This window comes from Pygocentrus nattereri, chromosome 25 (genome assembly GCF_015220715.1).
Source record: "Pygocentrus nattereri isolate fPygNat1 chromosome 25, fPygNat1.pri, whole genome shotgun sequence".
Classification (NCBI taxonomy): Eukaryota; Metazoa; Chordata; class Actinopteri; order Characiformes; family Serrasalmidae; genus Pygocentrus; species Pygocentrus nattereri.
The window spans coordinates 29,544,196-29,556,695 of record NC_051235.1 but is presented as its reverse complement, the minus strand read 5'-3'; the positions used below and the strand labels follow the sequence as shown (position 1 = coordinate 29,556,695).

Here is a 12,500-nt window from a genome sequence, read left to right as displayed (position 1 = left end):
GGAACACAGGTCTTTGGAAACATAGGATCCTGGAAACATAGGGCCTTGCTGACATGGGGTGCTGAGAACACAGGGCCCTGAAAACATAGAGCCCTTGGCACACAAGCCCTGGGAACATAGAGGGCCTTGTGAACATGGGGTTCTGGGGACATGGGCTGCTAGAACACAGGGCCATGTTAAAGCACAGCCATGGGAAGGTAGGCTCATTCATTAGGATAAGCGGGACTTTCACCAGCACACTGAGAAGTTTATCCGACTTCACAACAGTAGCTATGACGGGGTGTGTTTGTAGGCGTGGACTGGGCAGGTCAATTAGGGCATTGTCTTGGCATTTTGAATTTCTTTTGCTTCACTGATTGGCTTTAGTGTCCCGTGTCTCGTCCTCAACATCAGGATTAGTCCCTTAATTATGGGCTGGAACTGAATCCCGTAATTAGCGCTGGGATGCCGAGAGCACTGAAGCGTCTGAGCGTCGTGTGTTTGTGTGGTAACGTGGCTAGTAGAAGTCAGGGGTGTCTGAGTGCTGCCCTTTCTCCTGCCTCTCCTTCCTCCTGCCTCTCCTTCCTCCTGCACCGGCCATAATCTAAATGTGCTCGTTAATATTTTAATCCTGGAGTCCCTTTCAAATATTCATGCCGTAATGGAGGTTCCGCGCCAAGCGGACCATGAAATAATGCAAAAAAACAAACAAACTTAAATAAATAAATAAATAAATAAATAAAAACTGCATAGGCGTTCCGGGTGCATTCTGGGTAGTGAAATGGGGCTGCCACGAGTGGGAAGGCGCAAGGTGCTGCGGAAACGAGAGCGTGAAATTAATCAGAGCACTAATCAAGGCGTATATTAATATATAACCGCAGCCTATTTAATCAAATTAATTTGCAGAGTCGGAGGCATCATCAGCTTCTTCTCCTCGCACTCATCCCTCTCTGTCACTCCGCGTTATGTTCTCTGACACTCCTGATTAGCCGATTAGATTGGAAGTGAGCTGCAGAAAGGCCGCCAGATTCTGCTGATTGTGGAGATCAGCATCAGCAGACGTTCAACAGCTACAGCGCTGGGCGGAAGACTTAGACCTGCCAAGAAAAGCTAACAGAGAACGTGTACCGAGGAGAACCGCCTGGGCCGCCTGCTTTGTTCTGACCTTAATTTGGCCCATTTAAACCTGTTAGCTTGTTGTGTATTCTATATATACTCCGGTCAGGCATAACGTTCTGACCACCTCCTCGTTTCTACACTCATTGTCCATCTGATCAGCTCCACTTACTGTATAGCTGCACTCTGTAGTTCTACAGTTACAGACTGTAGTCCATCTGTTTCTCTGATACTCTGTTACCCTGTTCTTCAGTGGTCAGGACCCCCATGGACCCTCACAGACCAGGTACTGTTTGGATGGTGGATCATTCTCAGCACTGCAGTAACACTGACGTGGTGGTGTGTTAGTGTGTGTTGTGCTGGTCTGAGTGGATCAGACGCAGCAGTGCTGCTGGAGTTTTTAAACACCTCAGTGTCGTTGCTGGACTGAGAATAGTCCACCAACAGCGTCCTGTGGGCAGCGTCCTGTGACCACTGATGAAGAACTAGAGGATGACCAACACAAACTGTGCAGCAGCAGTGCAAAAATGCTCCATTGTTACGGATCATAACACTGCTGAGCTGGTCAGTCACTAGAGGGCGCTCCTGAGAGTTCAAAGTGAAGGGATTTCTGTGGAATTAAAAAAAAACTTCATCACTTTTATGCAAAGGATTTCTCCAGTCCGATTGAATTTAGCATTACTGCTACTGAGAGCTGATTGGTTGGCGTTACTGCTACTGAGAGCTGATTGGTTGGCGTTACTGCTACTGAGAGCTGATTGGTTGGCCTTACTGCTACTGAGAGCTGATTGGTTGGCGTTACTGCCACTGAGTGCTGATTGGTTAGTGTTACTGCTACTGAGAGCTGATTGGTTAGTGTTACTGCTACTGAGAGCTGATTGGTTGGCGTTACTGCTACTGAGAGCTGATTGGTTGGCATTACTGCTACTGAGAGCTGATTTGTTGGCATTACTGCTACTGAGAGCTGATTGGTTGGCGTTACTGCCACTGAGTGCTGATTGGTTAGTGTTACTGCTACTGAGAGCTGATTGGTTAGTGTTACTGCTACTGAGAGCTGATTGGTTGGCGTTACTGCTACTGAGAGCTGATTGGTTAGTGTTACTGCTACTGAGAGCTGATTGGTTAGTGTTACTGCTACTGAGAGCTGATTTGTTGGCGTTACTGCTACTGAGTGCTGATTGGTTGGCGTTACTGCTACTGAGAGCTGATTGGTTAGTGTTACTGCTACTGAGAGCTGATTGGTTGGCGTTACTGCTACTGAGAGCTGATTGGTTGGCGTTACTGCTACTGAGAGCTGATTGGTTGGTATCACTGCTGAGTAGAGTGGTTCATGTTAAATCATCAACCATATATAAACTTTGATTTTCTTCGAAGGAACCCATGTATTATGGACTCTCTCTGGAGCGTCATCTAGTGTCTGATTGACCTACTGAGTGGCAGTTCCAATCACTGAAGGCTCCAGCGTCACTGGGGACATTATGCAGGGAAGTTCTTCCGAATTTGATTTGCTGCTTTTTGCTCTACGACGACAACGGAAGTCTGATGTAGTTGTGAAAACGTGAAGTGTATGCGAGTTAATTTAGTAATTTATTGTGTGTTTAATTACAAAGAAGCGTATTCATGGTTCTCTGACGAAGAATTCAAACCGAGTTTTCTAACAGGCTGGTTAACTTTCGGTCATCGTAGCGAGGGAAGAATGCCGAATACTAATTTCCGGCCTCCCAGCTGTCTGAATGAGAACATGGAGGCAGCTCGTTAAGTCTGGTCCTTCGCTAATTTACAGTCTCGTTTATTTTCTTGCATGGGTTTTTTGAAAGACGGGCGCAGCGTGATGATGAAACGGCCCCGAGCTCGGACCGCAGGTTTTAGTGTCAGATTATTAGTGTGAGTGTTTTAAACCGGTTATTCAGGGATGTTTAGAATGTTTCCGACTCCACTGACCACTCAAATAAAGCTTCAGCCAAGTAGTGCATTCAGCAGAGACTTAGAGTGGACTTGTATTTCACTGCTTGTCCCCTGTTCCTTAAATCTGAGTGCTTTAAAAGCTTTTATTTATTTATTTATGTTTTATTTAAGTTCAGCAGATCAGGCAGTGGCGCCACACTTCCACAAGTGACGGGATAGAATGCATTGGTTCCAGCTCACGGCGCAACGTGTTTGGCTAAGATGCGTTCTCGCAATATCTCCCAAGAATGGCACTCTGAGCTGACCTCTAAGTCTTACTCTGCCTTATTGGCTTAAAACCTTCCAGTGACAACCAGCCGTTAAGTTAAAAAAAAAAAACTGCACTGATTAATAAAATAAGAACTAGAAAGGGAAAGTTCATGAACTGTCACAGCTAATAATGCCAGCTATAGCACTTCAGACATTTAAAGCAGATGCAGAACCCAGTCGACTGTTTTTGACAGCCTAAATGGGTTTACATAGTAATTCCAGGCAGAGGTGTTGCTGTAGTATTCCAGGTGTTTGTTAGGGAATCGCTTGGTGGTTGTTAAGAGGTTTGCTAAGGTGTTGCTAGTTTGACTGGATGCGAATATTCAGATATTCAGATAGTTGTTTGTTGGGTGGGTAATCAGTTTTATTTATATATATATATATATATATATATATATATATATATATATATGACTTGGAAAGACATCTGGTTCCATTGACTTCCATTAGAAGTAAAGCCTGTTTTTTCTCCTTCTCCTGTAAAGTTACCATTTTGGAGATACGAGGTTTTTTTCAGACAATATATATATATTGCTGTTATCAGAAGAAAACCTAACTTTACAGTAGAAGGAAAAAGCAGGCTTTACTTTTACTGAAAGTCAGTGGAACTAAGTTGTTTTGGGTCGTTTCCTTTAGTCCATTCATCATGAAATCTAATTACAATATAAAGGGTAACATGTATTTTCAAAGTATGTCAAAAACTCAAAAATACGAGACGAGATTTTTCTTCCAACAACAGCAATATATTGGCTAATTGTCGACTATCTATGAAGGCGAAATGCAAAATACAGTAACTTTCTAGGTTCTTGAGAGAAACTTGGGCTCGGTTTACACAGAAGATAAAAGTGGCCTAAATCTGACTTTCTCACCAAATCTGATTCTTTTATTTGGCTGTTCAGATTATCTTTTAAATGTGGTCTGTATGCGACAGTCTGAACAGATCAGCTCCTGAACCGACCCACATGAGTAAAAGAACAGAGGTAAACAATCACAACTGCCAACGAACGCCAGTCGCTCCCGGAGGATCAGCTTCATCTTCACCAGCATCACAACAGCATCATGAAGCTTCACCGACTGACAGCTGGGCTCATCACCCAGAATGTGTTCGAGCCGTAAAAAGGGCGCGGCCACTTCTTTTGTTCAAGTCTTTGCTTTCAGACTTTTTGACTATTCTTTGACGCTGTAGCCTCGTCCCCCTGCAGCTGCGTCCGGATAGTTCTTTAGAAATCTTTTGGAGCACAGAGCAGTTGGAAAAAGTCTTTCTTCTAATTTTTTGTTACCGAATGTTTTAGGGTCTCCGCAGCGTGAAATTATGCCGAAAGTCGAGGTGGATTGACGGAAAAGTCGCATGAATTCCGATCTGGCGCCAAACGTGGCGAGAAGAAACACGGCATCTCCAGCACTAACAGCTAAACACACAGCCCTCTGCTCTGCTCTGGAAAACCCACCACTCCACCCACATTCAGGCTCTTCAACCCAAAAGTCCTTGTACAAATAAATATAAAACAGCCCAACTGAAAGATTTCTTCTCTTTAAAAAACCTAATTAGCCCTGTAAATATCGTGAATTCAGTCCCTGGTGATGCTGCAGCTGTCTGTGTCTGGGAGCCCCCTCCCACCCCTTTCCTCCCCCATCACTCAACGGGATGCTAGCCAGCGAAGGGGCCTGTTACCTGATGTAACAGAACTGGTGGATAGAGTTCTCCTCCAAGCCTGATCAGCTGCCCAGTGATGATGTGTTAGTGGGACAGGTCACAGGTCTCAAAAGTAGCAGGTAAAAAGTGGTGGGTCGTCGCCTCGGTCATTTGAAAGGTGGTGAGCGAAAGGCCTGTCCAGCCCTGCTGTTCCAACGGCCATTCACAACACACTCATTAGCTATGTCCCAATTCAGGGGCTGCGTCCTTCAGAGGCTGCATTTGAAGGCCGATTGTGTCACAGCGGAGCAAGTAGACTGTCCCATTTCAAGGCTCATATGCGGCCGAGGAACGTCCTTCTTTTCCAGGACACCAAAGGATCCGACGGACGGATCCTTCGCCATCCAGCATATCCCAAGGCTGCGTGCTGGCGAGGTTTCAAGAACATGGCAGCGTCAGCAGAGGAGCGAAAGGCGGTTGAGGAGACACTTATAAATGTAAGAATTGGGTTTAAATGAGTCGAATAGCGAAAGATACAAATGTTAAAAACAGCCAAGTGGTGTTCCGGGATGCAGCGGTGAGGGCGGGAACAACGTTGCTGCGATAGAACCAGGAAATCCGCCGTAGAGCAGACCATCTCAGACGGTTCAGCATTCACGGGTCTACGCCGCCTCCGAAGGATGCAGCCCCTGAATTGGGACACAGTGATCAAAGGCACCATTGTCACTACTGCAAGCGCACGTTTTAGATGCCCGAGTTTCTTGAATGATTTCACTGCTGATTTTAGTTTTAATAAGCCTGTTAATAAAATTCAACTTTGCAGCTTCTTTTAATCACAGACTGTCACGCAGAACGACTTCGGCTTCAAAGCTCTTACCTACAGCTTAATCACGGAGTCGTGAAGATGAAAGCGCTCTGTTGTGTTTTCTGGTCTTAAGTCTGCTTCTGTTAATTAGGCTGAAGTTACAGGTTGAACTGAATGATGATGTGAATGTAGAGGAGCTGCCGGACTGGAGTCTGCACTTTGCAGTTTACTGTCTGTCTGTCTTTGTGTGTTTGTCTGTGTGTTTGTGTGTGTGTCTGTGTGTGGGTGTATGGGGGGGGAGCTGTCTGTGTGTGTGTGTGTGTGTGTGTGTGTGTGTGTGTGTGTGTGTGTGTGTGTGTGTGTGTGTGTTGTGCTGCAGTGTGTAATCAGCCCAGTGCAGCAGTAACAGAACTTTCAGTCTGATTAATGAAGCTGTTTATTCCTCACCTCATCAACCAGCACTACAGCCCGATCTACCACAGAGAGAGAAGAGAGAGAACAGAGGGCGAGAGAAAACAGATGGAGGAGAGAGAACACAGAGAGAAGAGCGAGAGAGCGTAATTGAAGGGGATAAAGAGTAAAGAAAGAGAATAAAAAAGGAGAGAGAGGAGGCAGAAGGGAAGAGAGAGAGAGAACAGAGGGAAAGGGAACACACAAAGTAAATGAAAGAATAATAAGAATAAAGTAATTTAAAGAAGAAGAATAAAGTAATTTAAAGAGTAAAGAAAAGAAAGAATCAGAAGGGAAGAGTAAAAAGACAGAGTGAGAGAGAGCAATGGATGGGGGGAGAGAGAGAGTGAGAGATAGGGAACAGGGAGAGAGTGAGAGAGAGAACAGGGAGAGGGAGAGAGAGAGAGAGGGAACAGGGAGAGAGATAGAGAGAGGGAACAGGTGGGAGACAGAGGGAACAAAGAGAGAAAAGGAGGGGGAGAGAGAGAAAGGGAACAGATTGAGAGAGAACAGAGGGAGAGAGAGAAAGAACAGAGGGAGAGAGGAAACGGGGAGAGAGAGAACAGAGAGAGAGAGAGAGAGAGAGAGAAACGGAACCTAGGGAGAGAGATGAGAGAGAGGAAACAATGAGAAAAGGAGGGGAAGAGAGAGAGAGAGAGAAACGGAACATAGGGAGAGAGAGAGAGAGAAACGGAACATAGGGAGAGAGAGAGAGAAACGGAACATAGGGAGAGAGAGAGAGAGAAGCGGAACATAGGGAGAGAGAGAGAGAAACGGAACATAGGGAGAGAGATGAGAGAGAGGGAAAAGGTGGGAGAGAGAGAGGAAACAAAGAGAAAAGGAGGGGAAGAGAGAGAGAGAGAGATACGGAACATAGAGAGAGAGGGTGAAAGAGGGAGAGAGATGAGAGAGAGGGAACAAAGAGAAAAGGAGGGGAAGAGAGAGAGAGAGAGAGATACGGAACATAGAGAGAGAGAGAGGGGGGCAAGAGAGAGAGGGTGAAAGAGGGAGAGAGATAGAGAGAGAGGGAACAGAGGGAGAGAGAGAGAATAAACCGAGAAAGAAAAATAATAAAGTAACTAATGGAGATCAAGAAAAGAAAGACAGACTGATTAATGCAGAGAACAGCACAGGTAGCACTTTGCTGTGAGGATTTGATTGAACCATCAGCCCACTGCTTTTTGCACACTGTGGAAATAGACCTCCTGCATTTAACCCGTCTGTGCATTGAAACACATACATACACAAACACACATACACATACATACATACATACATACATACATACATACACACACATACATACATACATACACACATACATACACATACATACATACATACACACATACATACATACATACATACATACACACACACACACATACATACATACATACATACATACATACATACATACACACACACATACATACATACACACATACATACACACACACATGCATACATACATACACACATATACATACATATATACATACATACATACATACATACATACGTACCCACTAGTGAACACACTAGGGGACAGTGAGCACACTTGCCCTGAGTGGTGGGCAGCCCTATCCACGTCGCCCGGGGAGCACTTGGGGGTTGGGTGCCTTGCCTGAAGGACACTTCAGTCACATACTGTCAGCTGACGCAGTCAAACCAGCAACCTTCCGGTCACAGGGCTGGGTCCCTAACCTCCAGCCCACGACTGACCCCAGGAGCCGTTAGTGAGGTCAGGTACTGACGTTGGATGGTCAGTTCTGCTGGACTGAAAGTCATCCTAACGGAGCTTTATGATTGGTCAGTGCTTTATGGGAATTACTATGAGCACCTGTGAGCACCTGTGTCAGCAGTGGGTGGAACATCACACCTTCCACTCTTTCCCTTTCCATCCGTAACAGTATAAAGTGTCTCTCTTCAGCCGTTTGATCCTGTTTGTTTAACTGTGGACACTCAGACAGCAGCAGTAGTTAAAATGCCCTCCTTTGTGTGAACCTGCCTCGTTCTGTTTAAGCTGAACTGGACCTCCTAATGACGGTCATCCAGGCCTGCGATAGAGCCCGAGTCTTACAAAGGCCCGAGTATCGACTGCCGAGAAGACCACGGCGCTCGGCTGCTTCATCGGGATAATAACTCGGCGCTGCGACCCACTCCCATCAGGATAATCACACTCGATATGTGTGCTGCTGCTCGGAGACCGAGGACTTTTGAAAAATGTCAATAATGCTCTTTCAAGTGTTATGATGAGACAACATTGACGTATTGAACCCCCCAAATACCCTCCATTCAGGGTAAAGGTGGAGAGAGAGAGAGAGAGAGAGAGAGAGAGTGACGGCTGTGTCCCTGGCCGGAGTTTGAGCTCCAGCTTATTAGCGTGTTGTTTAACTGTTTGAGGGTCAGCGCATCGCTGCTGTCGAAGTAAAACCTTCATATCACCATTTTTGTCGTTTTTCAGTTTTTTACATAATTTAAAAACACCTGTTGCTCTTTACATTGTATGTAAATTTCGTGAAGAATGGAGCAAAATAAACGGCCCAAAATTACTTTGAAGAAATTCTGGTTCCATTGACTTCCATTAAAAGTAAAGTAAGTTTTTTCCTTCTCCTGTAAAGTTATAATCTTCCTTCCCCTGTGGTTTGTGTATATCTGGCGCTTCCTTAACGTTGAATTGGCTGCAGAATATCGTCTTAGATTCATGCAAATAGTTTGACCAAGAATCAGGAGCCGTATGACAGAAACTTTGAGTCTGAGATCTTGTCGGTTTACTCACCCTGATGACTTTGGTATGGGCTGAATTTCGGGCAGTAGCTATTACAGAATAACAGTTCCTACCTTCAGAACCTCCAGATAAGAAAACGGTATCACAAACATCCTAACTTCTGTTTAAGGTCTGTTTCTCTGGATTTTAGGCGGCTGAGTCAAGCAGCGTAGTTCACTACCAGCATAATGAGCTCCATTTATTTCTACTGTAAAACGCAGCGTTTCTCGTTTACCTTCCTGTGTTAATGTTGATAATGAAACATTACAGTGATCTTGGTGAATATTGAGGAGACGGAGCTGAATGTTGGCTTGGCTAAAGTGTTTGGGAAATGGAGACTGAAACTGGAGAGCGGCGATGCTCTGGTAAACAGCAGGGGGCGGTCTCACAGCATTCACTGCGTATAATTTATCACACTTTAGTATTGTTTGATCTTCATTACATCAATAACTTGATTATTTTAATTGTGTTTATGTTTCAGCTGTGTGTGTTTATGGTTGGTTGCTAGGAAACAGACAGGACATCTGACTGTCGACTTCAGTCGAGCAGGTTAAGATTTCCTACCTGGAGATAAGATGCTGTGAGGAGATAAGATCAGATTCGCTTCTGTAATACGAATTTGTGAAAGATCTTATTTTGACCTGTCAGATCTTAAGACAGATCTTCAGGTTTTGGGAATTGGGCCCCAGATTTTCAGCTATCCTTCCTTACCCCCAAACATAGTCAGTCAGATGAGACGTGTTTGGTGAAGTTTGCTCTGTAGTTTTAGCTCTGGAGCTACGAGGCTGATGTAGCTCAGTGCTTCTCTAACGGTGGGAGGACAGACGGGGATGTGCAGTACGACTAATTATGATATTTGAGTGTCTGTAAGGCTTAATGAGCGAGACTGTAGCAGCTCGCTGACACGTACAGTTGAAAACATGTCTTTATTTTCAAAAATAGCCAAGTCTGCAAAAACCAAAAACAACCTGAATCAAGCAAAACTGTCTGTCGGTCAATATAGTGAGAGATTTGTTCCTAAAATAAGAAGAAAGAAGCTGTAAATGGTCTTAATATCTTAATGAGTTTGGTTGAATGTATTCTGGTTTGATTTAAGTGATACTAATTTGGCATATAAACAAGCATAAAAATCTCTCTCAAAGCTTCTTTACATATTTTTTTCTTCATTTTATTAAAATTTAAGCTCAATACTAGAGACATTTTGCTTTTGCATAAACTAGAATGTCTTTGAATCTGTCTTAAATCTACATTGTATTGCTTAAAACAAAACAAAACAATACAAACAAAACAAAAAATACACAGATACACCAAGTAGACAAGCGCTCTGGATTAAAAATGGACAGAAAATAATAATTTAGCTGCTCATGTTGTGAAGTGAACTTTTAACAAGCCTGAAAAGCCTCAATTTAATAGGAAATCTTTTTTTTTTTCTCTATTTTTTTTAAATTAAAAACTAAAAGACAAGAACAAATGTGTGCGGATGAGTTAAATTAGCTTAAATTGCTTTAAAGTTCTCCGCTATAAAAGATTAGATTTTAAGATAACTGACTTATTTTAAGAATGTGATGTTTTGGAATGATGTTTGGACTTTTCAGTTTCTCAGAAATTTAAATTTTGTTGTTTGTATAATTAGTCTAGTCTAGTTTAACTTGGTTAAAAAAAAAATGTTAAAAAATTGGTTAGCTCATAATTTTTTTTTTTTTGCAGGAAAGGGAAATCATTTGGTCACTGTATTTGAGTAATATTTGAGTGTGTATGTGTGTGTGTATATATTTATGTATGTGTATGTGTATGTATATATATATATATATATATATATATATATATATATATATATATATATATATATATATATACATACACATACATACATATATATACATACACATACACATACATACATATATACACACACACATACACACTCAAATATTACTATATACATATAGTGTGTTCTAGCTAAAGCTAAATGGTGTAGTGGACTAGCTGACCTGTGGCTCTTCACAAGTTCTTGAGTAAAGACAGTGACCTCGTTCGCCAGCCGTTCTTAAGAAGTTTCTTCTTAAACCAAATAACGTAATTTTTACAAGGATTCTGCCTCAGCAGTTTTCTCTTATTTGGTAAAACAGTCACGCTACAAAATGAGCCAATCACACAGCCCCATACGCGGCGCAGAGAGTGGATGGCTTTCGTGCATGCTGCGGACCACTGGAAGAGAACCCAAGACCACCAAAATCAGGTGGGCCAGAGAGCGGTTCTCTGTAGCGCTCCCTAGCACAAAATTATCTTTATCAGATTCATCTGCTCGGAGTCTCAACCCACAACAAAATTACTGTCCAAACACTGAGCGCAGTTACACATTTCGGCCAGAGGGGGCTCCAAAGCCCTAAATCTTACATGGTGCAGCTTCACTATGAACAAACACAGGCTTCGTATGAAGGAAAGAGGAAAAACAAGGTGAGGAAGGTCGATTTTAAGGAAAGTCGTCTCTGTCTCTGCAACCGAACTCCATCGAGAGTCCGCGGGTTTCTGTTCTGTGTGCTGAGCCCGCTGGGGTGCAGCGAGGTGTGAAACGCATGCAGAGAGACACGACGGAGCCTGAGAAATGGCACTAGTCTGGTTCGCTCTCCTTCCCTGAGATCCACATTTCAGTTTTTACTTCTTAAATACAGCTGCATGTATCGCCCCCTTGCAGTTCTAAGGTTTTGAGCTCTAAGCGATTTTGATTTTGCTTTCCAGCAAAACTGATACGAGGAGTTGACACGCTGAATTTATCCTAGATGTACGATTTCAAAATCAAAATCCTCAAATCAAGAGTTTTTGGAATAGGTCGAACGCAGGTAGAACCTTCTGAACTTAAACCTCTACTGCATGAATTATCGCTTCAACCTGATAAAATGATTTACTGTGTTTTTGTTATTTGAAATAGCTAAAATAATGGAAATAAAAAAAAAAATTCAAAAAATTTAGTTGGTTGCTTGGTAAATTGTTGCCATTTGGCAACGATGTGAAATCATACCACAGCACCATCTAAAAAAAAGAAGAAGAAGAAAAAAAACCAAGAACCATAAAATGACACTTTTTTTGCTAAAAACATCCTTTTATCAAAAAAATAACAAATCCAGCTTATTCTCAGTGAAACGTCCAACCCAGTATTTACAAATCGGAATCAAAATTCCTGGTCATGTGATGTCATGAAGTATTTGTCCTTTCAAAGTAAAAGACCTTTTTTTCCCACAGTAAAATAAGAAAGCACAGATTTTATATCACTGCTTTAGTAAAATTAAGGTAAAGTAATTGTTGCCATCAGGCAACATCGTGCAATAGAGGGTTAAGAGCTCACGTTCTGCTGGGAATTATAAGGTTCTGTCTGCCAAAACAAAGAAGTGAGCAACATAATCATTTTGTTTACATCAAATTAAAGCATGAAATGAAGTGTTTTTAACAGTTAAGTGAAATATAACGCTTTCTGACATTTTCTGACATTTATTTTTACTTTTAGATATTTTATTTCTTATAAAGTATTAGGTTTA

At 42.7% G+C, this 12,500-nt stretch overlaps 1 protein-coding gene across 1 annotated transcript in view; it reads left to right on the top strand.

The window, feature by feature from the left end:
• The window catches only part of itfg1 (integrin alpha FG-GAP repeat containing 1), a 266,804-nt gene that overhangs the window by 41,656 nt on the left and 212,648 nt on the right, over positions 1-12,500 (top strand). The window lies entirely within an intron of this gene.